The following is a 22,434-nucleotide window of genomic DNA, read 5'->3' on the forward strand; positions in this document are numbered from 1 at the left end:
TAAAAAGATCAACACGACTAGCAATCAAGGAAATGCAAATTAAAACCACAATGAGATACCACTACACACCCACTAGCATGTCTGAATTTAAAAGAACGACAACACTAAATGCTGGCCAGAACGTAGAGCAACTAGAACTTTCATACACTGCTGAGAAATATGGTACAATAATTTTGAAAACAGTTTAGCAGTTTCTTACGAAGTGAAACATATCTTTACCACATGACACTACAATTCTACTGCTGAGTATCTAACCCAGAAGATTTAAGCATATGTACACAAAGACTTGTACATGAACATTCATTGGTAGCATCATTCCTAGAAACACCCCAAATGTCCCTGAACCCTAGAAACACCGCACATGTGCCTGAACAGGTAAATGAATAAGCAAATCGTGGGCCACTTATAAAAATGAATACTACTCTACAGTGAAAAGGAACTAACTACTAAGACAAACAATAACATAGTAAACTTCAAAAACATCATACTGAAAAGAGTACATAATGTGTGATTCTACTTATACAAAACTCCAGATTAGGTAAAAGTAATTCACAGCAAAAGAAAAAGTCAGAGCAATGGTTGCCTGGAAATGAGGATCAGGGACGGAGGAGTCACTGCAAGTACTCCTTGTAAGTTTATTTATTTTTTTTTTTTGGTGAGGAAGATCCACCCCGAACTAACATCTGTTGCTAATCTTCCTCCTTCTGCTTGAAGAAGATTGTCCCTGAGCTAACATCTGTGCCCATCTCCCTCTATTTTGTACGTAGCACGCTGCCACAGCATGGCTTGATGAGCAGTGCGTAGGTCTGCACTCAGGATCCAAACCTATGAACCCTGGGCCACCAAAGCAGAGAACATTAACTTCACAACTACGCCACTGGGTCGGCCCCACAAAGGAACTTTTTGAGGTGACGAAAATGTTCTATACCTTGGCTATAGTAGTTACAAGCTGTGTATATTTGTCAAAACTCATTGAACTGTACATTGAAAATAAGTGCTTACTATATGCAAATTATACTCCAATACATTTGATTTAAAAATTAAAAAGGAAAAGTAACATTCAGACACTTGGAAATAGCATCATTGCCCAAAGATACCAATAAAGGGGACATCAGCTGTTACAACAGGTTTAACCTCTATATAGTAGTCTTTTATTCATTCAATCAATTACATATTAAGTACCAACTATGTGCCAGGAATGCTTCTAAGTGTGGTGGTACAGTAGTAAACAAAACTAAATCCCCTGCCCTCATTAAGCTTTCATCGTAAGAGGGAAAGTCTGACCACAAAAAAGTAAAAGTAATATAAAGTAAGTTAGTTTGGGAAAGTGCTAACCAAAAAATAAAGCAACTGGGGGGAGTGGGTTGTTTTAAGTAAGATTGTCAAGGAAGGTCACACTAGGAACGTAACTTTTCAATAAATATCCAAGAAAGGATAGGGAGTAAGATAAGGAGTTATCTGGAGGACAAGCATTCCAGACAGATGGAACAGCAAGTGCAAAGGCCCTGAGGCCAGCTATTCAAGGAACAACATGGCGTCAGGTGTGAATGAAGGGTAATAAACAAGACAGTTAAAATATGAGGTTGCAGATGGGGCAAAATCATGCAGAGCCTCATAGGCTACTACAAAGACTTTAGCTTTTACAGTGAATGAGAAAGAAAACAAAGTTTGAACTGAAGAATGACAGGACTTGACTCATGTTTTAACCATGATTATTTTGGCTACGGCACTGAGCCAGACTGAAGAGCTGGGTTATGGGTTGGGGATTGTAAGAGGAAGCTGAGAGACCAGTCAGGAGGCTATTAAAATAACCCAAGTAAGAGATGATAATGACTTGGACCAGGTAATGGTGGAGGTGGTGAGAGGTGGTCAGATTCAGATTCTAGACCTATGCATTTTGATGGCAGAGCCAACATGAACTACTGAGATGAGGTGTGGATGTGAGAGAGAGAAGAGTCTGGGACGACTAAGGTTTTTGGCCTGAGTAACATGGACTTGTCATTAACTTGGATGGGGAAGACTAAAGAGGAAACAAGTTTCAGTAAAAGATAAGTAGAGTTTCGAGCATTTTAGATTTAAATACCTTTAAATATCTATATGGAGGTATCATAAGACACTGCCTATGTGTCTAGAGTTCAGAGAAAAAAGCCTCTTATAAATTAAGATTTTTATTATTTTTTTGCAAAGTAAATCACTAGGTATGATGATGTGTGTGTAAAACTTTTCAGAAATAATCCATGCTTGAATTTCAACACATTAGGGCCTCAGCACTAATGGACTGTTCCTGTGTTTTCTGATTTACATAAATCCATACAAGTCTGCTAGGCACTTCACACCTTTATTTTTACTTTCACATCTGAAGTACAGCAATATGGATAGATAAGGTGTGTATTTAAGATAACAACTTGAACAGACACATTCCTGGAGCTACAGCTATTTAAAAGTGACACTAGCATCAAGATACTCATTCTTATTCTGGGAAGGCTTTAAAAAACAATCACTTGTTATGAAACTAATTGCACTGCCAAATGCTTCTTAGGATCATATGTAAAAATCACCATCTTCTCTAAATTTTACTGTTTTAAATCAAGGAAAGTAATAGATTTTGTGATTAGACTTAGAAGTTTGGTTTTGATGCTTATAACCATCTAGGTTCTAAAGTAAATAACGTTTCCACACTATATCTCATAATGGAAGACACTTTATGCGTTACTAAAGAAATGCAAAAATGACATGTAAAAATATCAAACTTCATCCGGAATTATAACACGGGCAAGTAGGCTTAACTGGTGGTTGAAATTGTTTTAAAAAGTAAAATTTTCAGTGTGAATGAGCATTCTCTCTTCCCAGCCATCTAGTCATCCCCAATTCCACAGTCTTTGATTATTCCCTCACGCTAGAATGCCTTTCTTCCCAGTCAACATCCTCTCTTCCTTCAAGGCCCAGCCCAAACTCGGCCTCCTCCACAAAGTCTGCCCTGAAGCCCAGTGGTACTCAGTTCTTTCCAGATTCCCAACAACATTGGGAATCCATGGATTGAGTTTAGCTATTTACACTAAAGCAGAAGCTCCCTGAGGACAGAAAATCTTAGTCATCTTTCCCTTCCCTAAAATGCTTAACACAGTACCTTACTTATCAGGTTGTAAATACTCCCTAAGGTTTGTTCAACTAAATTAAAATCCTATTAAACTAAGAAAATGATCAAATAGACTGAACTCAATGGGATACAGGTTTCTTCCACTATTTGAAAGTTTGCTTTAAGCCACTTTGCTTTTATGAGAGACCTACATTAGTACCTGTTTTCACTAACCAAAAGAAATCTGAAGAGGATTTTCACTTTTACCAAAAAAAGGCAAAAAGTGAAAATAGCGTTCAGTTTGCTTTGCAGCAAGTCGTTACAGAGGTAGTGGGCACCCAGAGCAGCGAGAGTGGCACCACCAAGCTCCTTCTCAGAGAACTAAACGCAGCATCTAAGCATCAAGCCGCCATAGCTTTGAACTGTGTCTGTGAGCATCTGTGCTTTATCTCTACTTATTTTGCTAGGTTATTTTTGGGGTCTGAGAATGTTCAAAAATTTTACCCATATAAATTAATGGTAATTGCTTTTTCACTTTACACCATTTTGGCTTACGAACAGTTTCATAGGATGGTTCTACTTTGGGATAGCAGGGGAAACCTATATAAACTTGAATTTCATCACTTCAAACATACTCTTCTGGATCTCACTTCCCCATCTCTCCAAAACATCCCAGATAAGTCCTATTGCTTCTCAGTAACTTTCATGTATTGCAAAATATAGTCCAGTACAATTTAAAACTTTAATTTCATATTTTATTCAAAGAGTATCCACACATCCCTACCTCAATCCCAGGCCAGCGAAGAGAAAGAACATAATCTGTTTTCAATATTCTTCCTACCTCTTTCACTTTTCTCCACTTCCTTTCTCACTTTCTGGTTCCTCCAGATCAGGATAGGCAGAGGAAGAGGCACAAATGTCCTGTGTGCTTGGTTTCATGGTGTTTACTGGATGGCCATGAAGCAGGATGGTGCTATCCTTGTGTAATTACTGATAGCACCTTCTCTCATCCTCAAAGGAGCCCAATTGGACAGTACAAGCAGCCCTCCTTGGCAGGATCCATCAAGATAACTCAAGCCTGGTTAATTCCCATGGTATCTGCTTAGTCCACAAAAAAGCTCATGCCCTCTTACCACACCAGATGGAGCAATGCCAACTCTTTCCACTACTGCCCTCTCACTCAACATGCCATCTCACTGGCTCCAGTCACTCTCCTTCCCTCCAGAAACAAGTCTATATTCAGGAATGCCCCAAACTCTAGGAAACGTATGTCATGCTATCTCAAGAACTTTCTGAAAGGTGCCATTACAGTATCAAGAAACAAGATTCTGTAACTCATTAAACTTCCAGACATGGAATCTACACTTCTGGCAGACATACCCAAATCCTGGACTGGGAACAAAAGGTCCTCCTGAGGAGAAACAGGAGAAATGGCACAGAACTAATTCCCCTCTAGATTAAGTCTTCACCTGAATGACACTTGTAATACCCCTTTTCTAGTTTCTCTTATATATGGGAAGTGGGTGCTGCAGTTCTAGGCTCTTTTACTATCACATCCCTCTTTAGAATGCAAGGATACTTATTAACCTTTATTTTCAGCTTTGGAGCTTTAGCTGAAATCCTAAAACAAACCAGTCCAAGTCATCATCCTATTATCTTAGGTGAGATTCCCCTACATTACATCTACTGCTTACCTATTATAAGGGACCCTTCATGTCAAGTAACTCAATGTGAAATAAAGATTCACCAAAAAAAAGCGGTGACTAAATACATCAAGTAAAAGCCAAAAAGGAGATTCCTCATCTGGCCAAACAAACTTTACCTTAGTAGACTACTAAATTATTCATACTTCAAACATCTCACTTAATTATACACACATTTAATGAAGAGCCACTGCATAAAATGGAGAATGTCCACTTTAAAATTCAGACTAAAACATATGCTACCTACAAAATGAAATGAAAATTAAAAATTCTGTACCACACGTCAAGTCGATAATTGGGTACTATTTAAGTCAATCTTAGATATATTATAACATTACAATTTTTCAATAGATTCATCATAAAATTATTTACTATATTTCACTTATTATTTGAAGAATACTCCTAAAAGCTCTCTGGCTATAGAAAAATGACTTAGTATGAACCAATATCTATACCCAGGACAAACTGTAAAGATTTACACATTTGAACTAAAAATAAAAATGCAGGCTGGGAATGGTATAACCACTTTGGAAAGTTATACACTTCTAAAGTTAAAACATACACCAATCCTATGACAGAACTATTCCAACTCCTAGGTATTTAACCTGGAGAAATTAAAACATATATCCACAAAAAGACTTACATAAAGATTCTATTTACAGCAGTTTTATTCACAACAGCCAAAAACCAGGAGAAAGAAAATTAAACATTCATTAACAGAATAACGGATAAACAAATTGTGGTAAAACAGTATACAACAGCAACAAAACAGAATGACCACTAACGCACTCAACACAGATAAATCTCAAAACCACTATATTGAGGAAAAGAAGCCCGATACAAAACAGTACATACTCTATGATTCCATGTTCTATAAAGTTCAAGAATAACCTTACCTCGTCTATGGAAATAGAAATCAGAAGAGTGGTTGTCTACGGGGAGGAGAGGGAAGGACTGAAAGAAAAGAGGCAAAAGGGAATTTCTAGGGGGTGATAAAATGTTCTATTTCTTGAATGGGGGTTAATTATATGGATGTATACACGTCAAAATTCATTAACTGTACACTTAAAAATGTGTGCCCTTTTTTGTATATAAATTACACCCCATAAAACTGATCTAAATCACATCTGATATCTTACTTCTGGATGATGTCAAGGATAATCAGCTAATGTAAAGTGTAGTTTCTTGCCTAAAGCTGAATATATATTGGTAATAATCATAACAAACTTATAGCCTTAATCAGATTCTGAAACACAAATTCAAATCTAAAGTGTTCATCCACTGTCACAAGGATACAAGGACAATTGTAGCCTACAGAAACATCCACGAGGGTTCACAGAATGAATGGGAGTAATCAGCATGTCTTTTCTTGAGAGGTCATGACTTAAAACAGGTGGTCACTTTTGACTACCATAAAATATGAATACAACTTTGTTAAAGATCACTTTTCCCCGACTTATCCAATATCTTCTCTGCCTACTAACAATCTCTGAGGAGCTTCCTGCCCTATTTCAGTAACACCTATTTCTAAATCACTTTTCCTGATCTCTCTTCCCAAGTTTTCTCCTTTTTGAGTAAAAACTCTACCTAGGGATACCATATAATCACTTCACTCTTGACTAGCCCTCCTTACTTCTTACCCTTCGTCCAACTGCCTTGTTTGCCTATGACCCGTTTGCTACTTTTTTCTTATATTTTCAAGCAATTAAAAAAATATTTTCCATTCTAACATTTTAAGTTCAATAATTTCAGTAATTTTTTCCTGTCATCATCACCATATTCCTCACCAAGTTACCAACGTACTCTTCATTTAGGCTACTTTACCACACTGCCACCTTGGCTGTGCTTTTTTTACCTCACTCCTCCTAGCAGACCAACGAATGACACACCTTTATTTCACTCTAAACGTCAAAAAACATAACTGAATGACTTGACTCCAAAGCCCTATTACACAGTTGTTGTCTCCATTTAAAAATGCTGCTGCCTGGGGCTGGTTCAGTGGCCGAGTGGTTAAGTTCGCATGCTCCGCTTTGGTGACCCAGGGTTTCACCGGTTTGAATCCTGGGCGCAGACATGGCACCGCTCATCAAGCCATGCTGAGGCAGCATCCCACATGCCACAGCTAGAAGGACCCACAACTATGTACTGGGAGGCGTTGGAGAAAAAAAGGAAAAATGAAAAAATCTTTAAAATGCTGCTGCTAAGGCACTGTTCCTAACCAAGTGGCTGAAATGTGTCCTTTCCAAGCAGATGTTTTGTTCAGGGCTGTAGATGTCTGCTTGCAAAGCCTGTACACATTTACAGTCCTCATTTGAATACACTTCATCACACTGTGATCCACTGTTATTCCTGCACCCCAAACTGTTTGGTAGTCACCTTAGACTGCATCAGATTGCTTTAACCAATTCTCTTTCAAGAATTTTTTCTACACATTGTATTTAGAGTTGACCCAATTCACCTTATAATATGTATGTTGCTATAGTAGCTCATTAGCACCCACCCTTCATATATGGATTTTGTATCATGGCATCACTTACATCTAAAAATACAGCTGTACAATACTATACTGACACCAAAGACAACCCATTAGATAGCTGGAAGAGTTCAAGAGTCCAAATATGCGCAAACCTATCATCTCACTGCTTTCCAAGGAGGCTTCAACATCCTTCTACAACAGCAAGGTGAGATCATTCTCATTAATTAATTCACGTTAATTAATAATGGTTAAAAGCCATTAATCTCGGGGTCAGCCCCATGGCCGAGTGGTTAAGTTTGTGCACTCCACTTCAGTGGCCCGAGGCTTCCCTGGTTTGGATCCTGGGTACAACATGGCACCACTCATCAACCCATGCTGAGGTGGTGTCCCACATAGCACAACCAGAAGAACCTACAACTAGAAGACACAACTGTGTACTGGGGAGCTTTGGGGAGAAGAAGAAGAAAAAAAAAAAGAAGATTGGCAACAGATGTTAGCTCAGGCGCCAATCTTAAAAAAAAAAAAAAAGCAATTAATCTCAAAATCTTCCCATAATTTATGCTGGCCTTTCAGATTATTTTTTATTTCTTCATTTATCAGACAATCACTGAAGAGAAAAGTCCTCTGCACAAAATGAACCACAAGCTGTCAGACTCTCTGTCTTCACATCTTACTCTAAGACCTTGAGTATACCACTTAGCTTCTCGCTTCATCATCAGGAAACTGGGATAACAGCGTCTGCTTTCCAGGCTGCAGAAATGTTAGAAATAACTTATGCAAAGTGTCTTACTCAATGCTTGGTATATAGGAGTCTTTCAATAAATAGTACATGATAATAATAAATCACTCTATTCCAGATATCCTTACTCTAGCACCCTTGTCAATCCAAAATACAGAGTGCTCATCTATGATTTTATTATCACACTTCCAATTTCATTCTCCCTTTTACATTCCACTAACTTCCCAATGTTTAGAACAGCCTCACTTTCTCCATTCACCTTAAAAGCAGCTTTAACCAGGGATTATGAAGTTAGAGGAAAGACAATGGGAAAAGAATCCACCTAAATAGTCACTGCTCTTCTAAAATGAACACAGTAATGTATGCCTATTACATCTTTACCTTTACACTAATCTTTCTTCAAGTCTTTTTTAAAGTCCATGAAAGTAAGGATCATGTCTTCCTTGTGTCCTATAAATATCACAACTAAACAGACCCAAATAAGGGTGGACAAAAGATATAACTGATGAATTCCCAGGAACCTCTAAATCCCAACGTTTTGTCATCTCAGAAATCAATTCATGAGAACTCACCACGGGGTGGGGGTGAGGGAGGATAAAACTAAATATTCTTTTTGATGACTGATACAAAACTAGTTTTAAACACCTGGATTTTCTTCTCCTCCTGATTATACTCAAATCAATTGCTGGCTGAGAAACCATCTAAAAGATTAAACACAGACGCTTTTTTGCAACTATGTTCTCAAATTCCAATAAATAACACTATTGTTTCTTCAATGAACTACTTTTTCATACTCACTTTTATGAGACGTCTTCTCATTTTCAGTAAGAACAGGTGAATTAAGAATAACTGCAACCTATCAAGCTATATTTACGCATTCTTCTGTATATTTTGGAAAAGGTTTACTTTAGGAAAAAAACAATAATTTCAATATACAAAGTGTTCTACTTATTGTCCTCCTCCCCTCCTTTATAGAGGTTTCCAGAAGACCACAATGGAATTCCTGATTTGAATGGGTTATTAATGTTAAATCTACATGCTTCTTATTATATTTATCTTATATATAAGGTAAAAAGGTGTCTGTCGCTTTATGTAAACACACACACACGCACTCAGTCTTTCCTAAAGTGCCTTATATTTGAAAACGGCAAACTTTTCCAAATATTAATCATAATAATCCAAAATAAAATCTGCAAAGCAGTTCAATTATGGCACAATAAATGAATGACAGAGAATTTTACTTCAAAATCCCTGAGTTCTAGGATCCAAACATCTAAAGAACATCTCTTTCATTCCAGATGCAAAAGCATTTAAGGCATTCAAGTGCTACAACACACCTGTCTTTCAGTCACAGGCATTGCTTCAATGAAAAAATAGCTTAAAAACCATGAAATGAAATCAATTCCACATAAAGTATTATTCTGATCTCTAATCTGACTTGTAAATGAGATGTGTGTAACTTCCACTATTCAGCAACCCACAGATCTTTTTCCTAGCAGGATGGCTATGTTAGTTACACTGCACTCTGACTGAAATCGTGCAGTAGCAGCAGTGGCACACTGACAAATTGAATGGTGTATGCCTTGAATAAAGATTTCAAGGTAAGTCATGAGGGAATCGTTCTGTTTATAGATGAGCTGTATGAACTATATAAAATGTAATCTATGTTTTATATCCTGGGCTGCCAGAGTTTTTGTTGAATGCTAAGATGAAAAAAATGTTGAAGATTCACTGAGAAAAAAATGGAATTCAACTTTGAGAGAATCCACCCACCTCATTTCCTAGCACTGCTTTCAAATCCTTTATAACTGGTATAAATAGATGTATTCCAAAAGCAGGGACTCAAACCAAATAAAATACTGATTTGGTTCAGAGAATACTTTGATGTTCCAGTTTTCTTGTAATTCAATAGTTCTAGAAAATACATAGGTTTATTTCCAGTTCATACCCGCTCATTAAATCATTTTAAGTGAATTTAGTTAATGGGTCTGAAGATATTTATTAGTAATAGTTATTAATTTATTAACTGTTCTATGCACATTAATACTGCACGGGATGATCTTCTACTTACTACTAAGTTCAAGAGCCTACACAAAAGGATGTTTTCCAAGAAAATTCTGGGTATGGTAGTGTACTGCAAATAGAAATATATTTTAAATACTCTAAGGGAGAGCAAAATTTCAAGAATCCCCCAAGCAAAAACTTCCATGTGAAAATCATGGTCCTTAAATTAACCTTTTTAGGTTAAGCAGATGTTTTTCTTTACAGTATTTTCTGTAGAGTAAGAGAATCCAACACTAAAAGGTGATAAGCACGTAAGTTCCATAAATAGACAGGATCTTTAAAGTTTGATTACCAAAGCAATTACCATATAGCATTATGGAATGTAAATACATTACACATTCCCAAGCAAAGATCACAGTTACTTCAGTACCCCACCCCCATCAAAACAAAAAATCATTTTTATTTAGTCATGAAGTCCTTGGAATCATAGGAGGGCTTGATGCCATACTGGTGTCACACTCTGCCAGTCATCCAAAGAATATGCCAGCCTTCTTTTTCAACTTCTTTGTCTACTAGTGCATCACTGGACCCAGCAGGCAGCTCACCCAGACAATTTCAGTAACGGATTTTGGCTCTCTGTGCATTACAGATGACAATCTTTACGAAGTATCCAGTTTGTCTTATGGCTGAGAGATCTGAACCTGCGGCAGATGTCACATCTAAATTCTTGAACGGATTTTTATCATCAGTGTCACCTATAAAACAAGACAGTGTCACCAACAGCATTGTCCTAGAGAACATGTCTTTCAGTAATGTTAAGCTTTGTGCATTATGACTTATAGTCATTTATTTGCCTAAAGCATGGGTCAGCAAACTAGAGCCCATGGACCAAACTTCAACCCACTGCCTGTTCTTGTACAGCCACGATCTAAGAACGGATTTTATATCTCTAAATGGTTGAAAAAAGTTTTTTAAAAAAGATTATTATTGTGTGACGTGAAAATTACATGAAATTCAAATTCAAGTCTCCATAAACAAGGTTTTATTGGAACATAGTTATTCATTTATGTATTTTTCTATGGCTGCTTTCATGCTACAATGGCAGACTTAAGTAGGTGCAACAGAGACCATACAATCCATAAAGCCTAAAATATTTACTATCTGGTGCATTAAAATGTTTGCAGACTCCTGGTCTAGAGGATATTTAGCGGGTAGATAATAACAATATCTACTGTCTGTTGAATGAAGAAACTGAGTGTAATAAGCGAGCTGTTCCCCTGCATTACTTCCATCCATCCATCTAACAAATATTTCTAGGGCAGGCCTGTCACTCCAGGATAGACAGTTGCAGTCACTTTGCTTTCCACTCTGGCTCAGCCTTGCCTCAATCCAAGGTGTCCATATTGCCACTGGGCAGGAAGAAGACAAGGAGCTCAGCGTCAAGTCAAATTCCAGTTTTGCAAAGTTGGCCTATTCCGAGTCCCCAAGTTTCCCTGATTCTGGATGTCTGCTTTATACCAACTATTCTCCATAACAAGCTTCTTGTACTGGATCCCAGTCTTACAAGTTTATATTTCCTGCCAGAGACCCTAGGGCAGTAGGCTGAGTAACAGCATTCCTTGATCACCAGTTCTACCCCTGTTCTAACAGCCACCCTGTAACGTAAATTTGTTTGGGGCCATTGTGGACAGCTTACATATTCCAATACTCTCCTGGCCTCCACCACTCTTCCTGATCATGACTGCCCCTCGAGTTCATCGATTAACTCTTACACTCAAACCTGTACCTGGGGGATGGTTCAACATCCGCAAATCAATCAACGTGATACACTACATTAACAAAATGATGAATAAAAACCACATGATCATCTCAATAGATGCAGGGAAAGCATTTGACAAGATCCAACAGCCACTTATAATAAAAACTCTTAACAAAATGGAGACGGAAGGAAATTACCTCAACATAATAAAGGACATATATGACAAAACCACAGCCAACATCATACTCAATGGGGAAAAACTGAACGCCATCCCTCTGAGAACAGGAACAAGACAAAGATGCCCACTATCACCACTCTTATTCAACATAGTACTGGGGGTTTTGGATAGAGCAATTAGGCAAGAGAAAGGAATAAAAGGAATCCAAATAGGGAGTGAAGAAGTGAAACACTGTTTGCAGACGATACAATCTAATAATAGAAAACCCTAAAGAATCCATCAGAAAACTGTTAGAAATAATTAACAATTACAGTAAAGTTGCAGAGTACAAAATCAACTTATAAAAATCAGTTGCATATCTATACTCTAACAACAAACTTACAGAAAGAGAATTCAAGAATACCATTCCATTTACAATTGCAACAAAAAGAACAAAATATCTAGGAATAAATTTAACCAAGAAGGTGAAGGACTTATACAATGAAAACTATAATACACTATTGAAAGAAATAGCTGATGACATAAAGAAATGGAAAGAGATTCCATGTACGTGAGTCAGAAGAAAAAACATAGTTAAAATGGCCATACTACCCAGAACAATCTACAGAGTCAATGAAACCTCAATCAGAATCCCAACAACATTCTTCACAGGAATAGAACAAAGAATCCTAAAATTCATATGGGGCAACCAAAGACTCTGAATTGCTAAAGCAATCCTGAGGAAAAAGAACAAAGCTGGAGGCATCACAATCCCTGACTTCAAAATGTACTTCAAAGCCATAGTAATGAAAACAGCATGGCACTGGTACAAAAACAGGCACACAATGGAACAGAACTGAAAGCCCAGAAATAAAACTGCACATCTACGGACAGCTAATCTTCGACAAAGATGCCAAGAACATACAATGGAGAAAACATAAGTCTCTTCAATAAATGGTGTTGAGAAATCTGGACAACCACTTGCAAAAGAATGAAAGTACAGCATTATCTCACACCATAAACAAAAATAAACTCAAAATGGATCAAAGACTTGAAGATAAGTCCTGAAACCATAAAACTTCTGGAAGATAATACAGGTAGTACACTCTCGGACATCAAACTTAAAAGGATCTTTTAGAATACCATGTCTTTTCAGACAAGGGAAACAAAAGAAAAAATAAACAGACTAAATAAATCAGACTAAAGAGCTTCTGCAAAGCAAAAGAAACTGGGAACAAAACAAAAAGACAACCCACCAACTGGGAGAAGATATTTGCAAATCAGATATCTGACAAGGGGTTAATCTCCATAATACATAAGGAACTCACACAACTGAACAACAAAAAAACAAACAGCCGGATCAAAAAATGGGCAGAGGATATGAACGGACATTTGACCAGAGAAGATATACAGATGGCCAATAAGCACATGAAAAGATGTTCAACATCACTAATCATCAGGGAAATGCAAATAAAAACTACACTAAGATGCCACCTAACACCCGTTAAAATGGCTATAATCACTAAGACTAAAAGCAACAAATGTTGGAGACGGTATGGAGAAAAGGGAACCCTCATAAACTGCTGGTGGGAATGCAAACTGGTGCAGCCACTATGGAAAACAGTGTGGAGAGTATAAAAAAACTAAAAATAGAAATACCATATGACTCAGCTATCCCACTACTGGGTATCTAGCCAAACAACTTGAAATCAACAATCCAAAGTAATATATGTACCCCTAGGTTCACTGCAGCACTATTCACAATAGCCAAGATGTGGAAACAATCCAAGTGCCCATCAACCAATGGCTGGATAAAGAAGATGTGGTGTATATATAGATAATGGAATACTACTCAGCCATAAAAAAGACAAAATCATCCCATTTGCAACAACATGTGTGGACATGGAGGGTACTATGCTAAGCGAAATAAGCCAGACTGAGAAAGACAAACACCATATGATCTCACTCACATGTGGAATATAAACACACGGACAAAGAAAACAGTTCAGTGGTTACTAGGGGAAGGGGGTTGGGGGAGGGCACAGGGGGTGAAGCGGAGCACTTATATGTCGACAGACAAGAAAAAATGTACAACTGAAATTTCACGACATAAACTATTATGAACTCAAAAAAATTTAATTGAGAAAAAAAAACCTGTACCTGTGGCCTATAAAGCTGAGTTCAACCTTCCCAACTGGCCTGTCATTCTGTGTCTTGAGCTCAGTTCATACAATAACCAAACAAAGAAGCAAAACAAAACAAAACTCTATAAAGATTTCCGAACCTAGGACTACTCATCTTACAACAGCTCTTATTTTTTAGCAATTGCCTCAAGAAGGAAATACATCACCCCCAAGGAGCATCCAGAATACCCCTTCTCCTTTTTCCCTCCACCACTGCTAGTTAGCCTAACGTTTCTATACCTGCTTCATGTGAGAGTGTTACCCACCATCCTCTATCCACTTTGGGTCCCTAAGATACCTGAGTCTCTTGAGCATTGCTTCAGAATGCCTCTCTTGCTTCTAGTAAAGCTTTCACATTCCTGTTTCTACACAAGGGGGAATAGAGGGTTTCTTGCCACTTTTGGACTACAATGGAGGAATGTATTTTGGCTAGATTTCTAGGAGTCAGAACATAATTCCCCACAGGAAGATGTTAACAGTCCAGAAGAAGGATATGCCCATACCATTAACGGCACTATAGAACCCATCTGTAATTCATATTATATTGCCGTAAATAACTAATTCACAAACTCATTCCTAAGTGGTGGATCGACTGTCTAGAAAGTAGCTATGAAATGTCAGGAAGACTTTACAGCAGACAAATTACCCTAATGTCAAGACTTCAGGGAAAAATGACAGTTTATCTTCAGCAAAGTGAACGTCACTACAACCCTAAAGGTACCTGCTAAGGTGAACAGCTCTGAAAACTGCTCACAACCAAGAGTGTTATCAAGAATGAATACATTGACTGGAATGACTATTAACCATATCTCAATTCTGCATAGAACCATATAGGTAGCATCAATCTTAAATAAAAATGAAAATCTTTAAAAACACATACAGGAACGCTCTGCCCATTTTGGAATGACACGGAAGTCCAGTGACATATCCTTAAAATCAAGAAAAGAAACAAGACATGAAGTCCATATTCCAAAGGAATACTCAAAAGATTAAAACTTTAGAACTTTACTCATTTGATGAATCTAGCCTCTTTCCTTTAATAAAACAGTTCTCAAACTTTTTAGTAAACAAGGACTCCCTTGTATTCTCAAAAGTTGAGGCCTTCTAAGAGTTTTTGTTAAGGTGAGGTATAATTATCAATATTCACTATATTAGAAATTAAATGAGAAAATTTTAAGTATCTATTAATTCATTTTAAAATTTCAATAATGTATTTAAAAGGACAACATATTTTATGAAAAATTACTTTCCTAAACAAAAAAAACCTTAGTGATAAAAATGATAGTGTTTTACAGCTTTGCAAATTTATGTCTAGCTTAACAAAAGACAGCTGAATTCTCATATCTGCTTCTACATCCAATCTATTGTGATACGTTGCTCTGATTAAACTATACAAAAAAGAATAGCCCCACACAAATATGTCATGAGAAAGAAGGAAGTATATGTTAATGTTAATAGCCTTTTCAGATAATTGAGATGTACTTCTTTGATACTACACTAAAACTTGACAAGTAAGAGTTTAAGGGCTAGTTGTAATATGGAACCTAATATCACATAAACCCTTTGTATTCTTTTACTTGCTTTTTGTAAGTCTTTTACCCATAATTTTGTAATAATGTTCACTTTGAAAATACTGGTTCATTGAGTTATGTAGATATCCCAAATCTTGACATAATTAATTAGTTTCACAGCAAAAACTAACATTCATTGATATCACCACCCATCCTATCAGAAAAATATTTAAGTATTGAGAAGATGGCAAAAGCAGAGCAAGTGATACAAGTTTTCAAAAATTTTAATTTTTCCTTGAACGCTCAATTTTTACCATCAGCAACAAATATTGTCAGTTGTTTTCCCTGAAGTGACAGGCTCACTTTTGTTCATTTTCAAGAAAATGACTGCCAAATATCTAAGTCTAAATAATCATAGTTTGGTAGTCATTCTTTCAAGTAAAAGTGATGTTTCATGCAAAAACTAGTTCAGCTCACAACTCAAAAAAGCACATCAAGGGTTTTCTTTGACAGAACCAACATACTCTGGATATGCAGCAGAAGGGCTTTCTGCATACTTCCTATCTCATCACACAGAATATTAAAACAAAATGTGCTCAAGGATCAAGATTTAATAAAATTAATCATCTTTACTGCTTCATCAAGGACATTCTTCAGTGAAACTGGCTCTGGGGGTTTTGTTTTTTGGGGTTCTTTTTTTACTGTAAAAGCATAGCAGTGAAGAACACAATTATTACTAGTACAGTCTGATGCCACTGCAATTTGGTATCTACTAAGATGCCCACAGTTGTAACCACCATTTCTTTTGTACCAGCAGGGCAAATGTCAAAGTTGAGGAAAAGAGAAAAGTTAGTATTTCATGAAAACAGTTTTAATCTCACGGATCCCCTGAAAGTGTCTCAGTGACCCCCACGGATCTGTATACCACAATTCGGGGACAGCTGTATTAAGGAAAACACTGAAAGCTATGATAAATTGCCATCCCTATATCTCCCCAACATAAGAAACATACTAAACATCTGTACAAATTCTTTCATTTCAACTCAAAATTGGTCCAATTTGTTCTGAAACTGAATTAATAATATAAGTAACAATAGCAATTAACATTTAATGAGCTCTTACACGTATTATCTCATCTAATCCCCATAATTACTCTACTAGTTCTCTGATATATTCATGTTACAGATGAGGAAACTAGAGGTGGAGAAAGGGAAAGTCACTTGTCCAAGGTCACAATAACAATTACTAGTATTTACAGATTCAGACATTACTTTTTGCATACCTCACCTCTTAAGTCTTTACAACAACTTTTTTATTATCCTTTTTTACCCTTAACTATTCTTTATACTTTTATTACCCATTTTACAGGTGAAAACTTTGAATCAAAAAAGTAAAGCACCCTGCCCAAGGTTACCCAAGTGTTGGATCATCTATATACAAATCCAAGTCTGTCTTACTCCAAGGAGCATACTACATACTCCACCTCTCCATACCACATCAATGTGTTCTTTGTATATAAATAGACTGATGGTTACAAGAGCCTTACATAGTTTTAAAGACAACTAAGTAAGACCTCCTTGTGGAAAGATTTTTACTAATTTGATTATCTCTGTCTTCAAATAGAACAAAAGCTACTTCCTTTTAAAATAGTCTATGATCTAGGTAGATAGCTCATCAATTCACATTATTAAGGATTTATCTGCATATGACAACAAATGAATGTAGCTAAAATTACTCTTTAAAAAAACACTCAACACACCCAGGTGATATTATCCGCATATTATAGACGAAGAAAGTGAAATCCGGAGAAGTAACTAACTTCCCCCAAAGATATGCCGTTCATAAATGGCTCAGTCAAAATCAGTTTGGATTGACCCTGAAGCCTAAACTCTTAAATCACGCTGTCTGCATATATTTTAGGTCTCAGGCAATGACCTAGGAATTGCTCACAAGGTCTGGATACAAAGCTTGCTGATATCATATCCACTCCATCCAAGGCAATCAAGATATGAATGATCTTATATCTCAAAGACCAAGAGGTAAAAAAGAAGCTGGTGTATGCGGAAAATAAAGAGCTATGTTTTCAGGTGCTGTAAGTAAAGCATTTATAGGTAATGTTGAAGAAAGAAGTAAAATTCACCTAAGAGGAATCAGACAGCACACATCTCCGTGGCTGAGATAAGCTTGCCTCTGTTTAAAAACAAAACAAAAAAAGCCTAGAGGAAAATGTCATCACAGCTACACAGGCTATCTACAGATTACACAATAGCTTTCAAATGCCAGGATCCCAAGAATGCTGTAAACCTTAGTAAATGGCAGCAGAAATCATTTTCCTAAAACTTTCCTGTACTCTGATCAATCAGTAAAATTTTTATTTTGACTTAGGATCTGTAAAAGGTGTCATGCTGCTTAATATTAAACCTAAGGGAGACAGGAAAGAAAGCAAAGTTTATCCAGCTCAATTCACCCTTATAACTTGTAACTCAACTTGCAGGAAGTATAAACATCTTGAGATTGGACAGAGGAGTGTGACTTTAATTTCAAACAAATTGCTTTCTCAAGGAGTCCCCACATACATTTGACGTTTGACAGGAAGGTGACAAAATGGAAGGCTGTGGTATACCACCTAAAAGGGCAGGCAGTATAGGTGAGAGAGGAGCAATTATACTTGTCACAGAATACCACATTCTGGATTCCCTCTGTAGCAAATGAGAAAAAAAAATTTTGAGCAAACTTTACCTCCTCCCATCAATGATTCCTAGCGTGACAAAAAGAATCACACTCTAGTAATGTAAAAGCAGCTGACAGATATATAGAGGAAAAAAGTCAAGATTGAGGTCATGTTCCTTGACATGCATCATTTACACTAAGGATTCCCCCACTTATCTGAATTAATTTCATGTACCTCATTTCATTCAGATAATTGAAGTTTCCTTTTAGAGTTGTAAAGTGTTTACCTCAACATAATTAGTAAACTGTCCACTTAAAAATACCACTACAAAAATCAGCACCCCCCTCCTCTCTACACATACACATATACTCCACTATCACTAAAAAGTATAGATGTTGGCCTTCATGGGAAATTTAGTTCAAAAGTCCTCTTTAAAAAATTAGCACAAGAAATTCTACAAGAAAAGTTATGGTCTTTACCTTTTTAATACAGTGTTTGCAGTACTTGCTAAAGATATGGTAATTTGGGTATTCAATACATGACTATTGTTCTGAAACCAAATTAAAGGTTTAGACTACTAAGGAGTTTGATGACTTGCCTCAATACAATAACTGGGATTGTGTGCAGAACAAAATCAAAGAGTCTCTCGTTTTTATGAGCAGGCATTTAAGGGCCTTTTAATGAGAATTTACTCTTTAGTATATAATTACTAATGAACAAAAATAGGGCCATTAAACTCACTTCTTTATAGTGCCATAACAACTTTTATGTGTAAGAAATATAAAATAATACATACATATTAATCAAACTCAAGAAAAATGGAAATGCAAAATACTTAACAATATATGGTGAAAATTATATACCTTTTCTTCTTTTTTTAAAAGATTGGCACCTGAGCTAACATCTGTTGCCAATGTTTTTTGTTCTTCTTCTTCTCCCCAAAGCCCGTGGGTTCACAGTTCTAATATTCTAGTGCAGGTCCTTCTAATTGTGCTATGTGGGACACCATCTCAACATGGCTTGAAAAGAGGTACTAGGTCCCCACCCAGGATCCGCACCAGCGAAACCGGGGCCATGGAAGTGGAGCGCGCAAACTTAACCACTCAGTCTCCAGGCCAGCCTCACCTTTTCTTCTTAAATAAATGTCCTGCAGATGACTGATAAAGCTATTTTTTATGTGAGTATGCTTATAATTTACAATACACAGAGCCCCTAGTACTAATGATGAAAATTAAATGTCTGAATTTCTTGTATGATTTCTAAATTTCTATATGAACACTGGTTTCCCATACTGATAAAAGACTTAGTCGTGGGATGAATTTATACCTAATCAATATTTATTTATCACCTGCTATGTGTCAGGCACTGTACTGAGTGCTGAGGACACCACTAGGAACAGCAAAGACTCAGTCTCAACACCTGAGGTAGACATAGTCCAGAAGGAAAGACAGATAATAAACAAATGTGCTATGGCAACTAAGTATAAGAGATACCTGGTCAAATGAAAGCTCAAAACTAAGAGAAGACACAGGTAGAAAAAACAAACACTTGAAAAATAATTAGCTACCATTGAAACTGGATAAAAATCACCCACTCAGTGACTCAGATAAAAAGGGAGAGAACCCAATAGCAAAGTAGTCAGGAAAGGGATCTAAGCAATGACTGGATGAATCCAGGATGTCCTAGAGTCCCTGATGCATATGAAAAGCTGACCCTCAAAAAAAATTCAAATTGTAACAGCCAAAAAGCCCAGCTCTCAGCTGACCTGTCCTCCTATGGGACCAATTCAGTGAGCATGAGTCCAGGAAGCAGTATCACAGTATGTTGGCTCTGCAAGTACCACCCAGACTGAAGTAGGACCCCAACCATGCACCAGTTGAAAAAAACAGTCCCAGTTCCCTGAGGCAAGAGGAGACGACAAAGAGAGAGAGTTGGCCAAGCTGTCTTAAGTAGGCTTACAAGAAGGCTTCAGATCCACTGGGACCTGGAATACAAAAAGGAACCACTCAAGAAACATATCAACTCTATGGACTATTTAACAGTTACTAAAGAAAGGCCATGGAATTGCTCCTCTGATTATTTTTAAAAATAAATACTCAGGGGCCAGCCCTGTGGACAAGTGGTTAAGTTCATGTGCTCTGCCCAGGGTTTCCCGGCTTCGGATTTCAGGTGCAGACACGGCGCCGCTCATCCAGCCATGCTGAGGCAGCATCCCACATAGCACAACCAGAAGGACCCACAACTAGAATATACAACTATGTACTGGGAGGCTTTAGGGAGAAGAAGAAGGAGAAAGGAAAAGAAGATTGGCAACAGATGTTAGCTCAGGTACCAATCTTCAAAAAAATAAAAATAAATAACTCAAAAAAACCCACAAAATTGTCATCTGTTTAAATGACTTAAGTATAACCTTCAAGTATGGGGGAAAAGAACTAGATATTCTTACTAATTCTTATTGATGATTCTATACCCCAATTCCATATAAACCTATACTGAAATATTCCAGATGTCTCACACACTTCATTAAGATATTTATGCTCTATATTTCAAAACTGATGAGTAAAGGGTTTTTAAAAACGCGAATCTCATAGTCAAACTGAGTACGTGCCAGGGATACAGTGAGACACCATACCTCTGTAAGCAAGAGATGCTCAACGCACCAGAATAATTCCAGATCCCACCTCCTGAAGGGGGTGGGGGTCTTAATGTATTTTCAGTCTTAAAAATCAATTCAAGAACTAAGTGGAAGGGACAGAACTGGCAGTGGGTAGGCCAGGTAGACTGGGACTGACACAAGAACCAGCAATGATAGATGTGAAATGCGTTGCTCCCCATAAATTAAAGACCATCCTAGTCTTCTGTACAATTGTTTTCAGTAACAGTGTCAGTAGAAATAAAATGCGTGTAGTCCAAAGATGTTGTTCCTGGGAAAGCTATTATTTATATAACTCTACATATTCAAATGCGAATCACTCTATGCAGCTGGCCCTGCATTTGCCCAAACATTACTTTCCAAGGCTATTCAAAGGATGGAATGGTGGTACTTTCCAAAAGAAATGCTTGAAAATTTTCCTCAGTTAATTTTTTTTTAAATAAACAAAACACACTATTCTGATCTATTAACTAAAGAGGAGATAAGCTTAAGAAGAAAAAAAAACACAGTGGTCCTTTTGTTTTGTCAATATCACCAACACCAAGCAAGACATATCAAATACAGCCTAAAACAGTTTAAAATATTTCAGGTCAGCCTGCCAAAGTAGTCTGACCTCCAAAAGTCATGTTCCTTACAAAGGTCTATAGGCTGAAAAATATATCTTTATAAAGTAAAACCCAAGACTTTAAAATGTGGCCTTTGGTAACAATTAGAGGGTCACTCAATTCATGGTTGTCTAACTTTGCTCCAGTGGAAAATTCCTATTATTTTAGCTCGGTTGAGGTATTCTATCAAAAATTTAAATAATGAGGTCCTTTCTCAATGTCACAGTGAATAAAATAATGTTAACAAAATCCTCAATGTTATGTTCCTTCCTTCAGTTTTTGTAAAATACTTGACACTTGCTAACTTTTTCAATATTGGAGTTCACCCTAACAAAGTATCTGATTCGACACAAAAACGGAAATGAGTTATTTCAAGTTTACAATATCATGATTCATGACTTCCAGGCACTCTGCTACCTTCTTAAGTTTGATTAAGGCCAACAAGACCACAAGCATTTACAGAGTACCCACTATACTTAACACTAGACATACATAGATGAATAAGACACGGTCCATCTTTCATGAAGCCCCCATCAGGGAAAGTGCAGACAAGCCAAGAAGTATTTGCCAAATGCCTACACTAAACACTGGGGTGTGAGAAATGCAAAGAATTCACTCCACCCCAGCAAGGACTTCAGGACTTCTGCATTCTGAGGACCACTGAGAAAAGTGATGAAGATGCTGTAATTCGATTACTACATAGGTATAGGACCTTCCTTTCTAATTAACGTCAAGGTCACCATAACTCTAAGACTCTTTAAATGCCAATATCCTGGGGCTGACACAGACTATCTGAATCAAGAATATGAACAAACATTCATGAAGTGAAAATAATTACTAAATTCAAAAAAACTGGAGTACTGTTTCAACTGATAGAATGTAAACATTTCCTAACTA

General features: G+C 37.0%; 1 protein-coding gene across 41 annotated transcripts in view; it reads right to left on the reverse strand.

The window, feature by feature from the left end:
- GTDC1 (glycosyltransferase like domain containing 1) overlaps positions 1 to 22,434 on the reverse strand; it is a 424,081-nt gene that overhangs the window by 399,084 nt on the left and 2,563 nt on the right. For 15 of the 41 annotated variants that reach the window (XR_011528719.1, XR_011528720.1, XM_070581279.1 and 12 more), the window contains one exon: positions 10,604 to 10,753. The exons of 24 other annotated variants lie outside the window; for them this stretch is intronic. The gene's annotated coding sequence lies outside the window, so the exon portion shown is untranslated. Of the gene's footprint in view, positions 1 to 10,603; positions 11,280 to 22,434 lie in introns of those variants that run through there. 2 more of the 41 variants (XR_011528724.1, XM_070581275.1) reach the window with 2 other exon arrangements.

Source organism: Equus przewalskii, chromosome 17 (genome assembly GCF_037783145.1).
Source record: "Equus przewalskii isolate Varuska chromosome 17, EquPr2, whole genome shotgun sequence".
Classification (NCBI taxonomy): domain Eukaryota; kingdom Metazoa; phylum Chordata; class Mammalia; order Perissodactyla; family Equidae; genus Equus; species Equus przewalskii.